The sequence below is a fragment of the Nomascus leucogenys genome, chromosome 4, assembly GCF_006542625.1.
Source record: "Nomascus leucogenys isolate Asia chromosome 4, Asia_NLE_v1, whole genome shotgun sequence".
Classification (NCBI taxonomy): Eukaryota; Metazoa; Chordata; class Mammalia; order Primates; family Hylobatidae; genus Nomascus; species Nomascus leucogenys.
Window position 1 is genome coordinate 71050778 of NC_044384.1, and position 223 is coordinate 71051000.

Consider the following 223-nt stretch of genomic DNA (forward strand, 5'->3'; position numbering starts at 1 on the left):
CTATCCGTGCTGCTTCAGCCTCCTGGGGGCAGTGATAAGGGTAAGATTATCTGGGTCCTTAGCCGATGCCTGCATTGAGACCATTCCTGCCTCTAAGTGCTCCCATGCAAAACAAGCAGGCCACCGTCACCAAAGCTTCCAGCACCTGCTCAGTGTGGCCTAGTCCTTCCCCAAAGTGCATGCTGGGACCACGCAGGGCTAGTGCACACGCTCTCTCTTGCAG

General features: G+C 56.5%; 1 protein-coding gene across 4 annotated transcripts in view; it reads left to right on the forward strand.

Annotated features, from left to right (window-relative positions):
• The window catches only part of GNAL (G protein subunit alpha L), a 208344-nt gene that overhangs the window by 203413 nt on the left and 4708 nt on the right, over positions 1-223 (forward strand). The window lies entirely within an intron of this gene.